This window comes from Charadrius vociferus, unplaced genomic scaffold, assembly GCF_000708025.1.
Source record: "Charadrius vociferus isolate BGI_N301 unplaced genomic scaffold, ASM70802v2 scaffold787, whole genome shotgun sequence".
In the NCBI taxonomy this organism is placed as follows: Eukaryota; Metazoa; Chordata; class Aves; order Charadriiformes; family Charadriidae; genus Charadrius; species Charadrius vociferus.
Genome location: NW_009649307.1, coordinates 738,978 through 739,412, shown reverse-complemented (window position 1 = coordinate 739,412; position 435 = coordinate 738,978).

The following is a 435-nucleotide window of genomic DNA, read 5'->3' as shown; positions in this document are numbered from 1 at the left end:
GGGTCCAACCCCCCCCCCCGCCACCCCAACCAGGCTCGGCAAAACCGAAAATAACAGCTCCTTCGGCACACGGCTTCCTGCCGGGACCGGGAGGAGCCCCCAGCGCTCGGCTCCTGCCAAGGTTTGGTTATCTCCTCCAAGGATGTTTCCGAACCGCTCGGCGCCTCGGGGCTGGCCAGGGAGATAACGGAGCTGCAGCCCAATCCCGCCCTCTCCGGCCATCGGAAAATGCCCCTTTTCCTCCCTCATAAGGCTCCGTGTCGCCTTGGGGGGGATAGCTACAGCCCTTCCGATGTTCTTCCCTGCTGTGGAAGAGGCTGCCGTGCTCCCCGTGGGTCACCCCACGGCTCCCAGCCCGGGCGGGAGCACGGCTCAGCCCACGGGGCGTCAGCAGGGAACCGGCCGTAAGCGGTGCGATGGGGAAACGAGACGCGA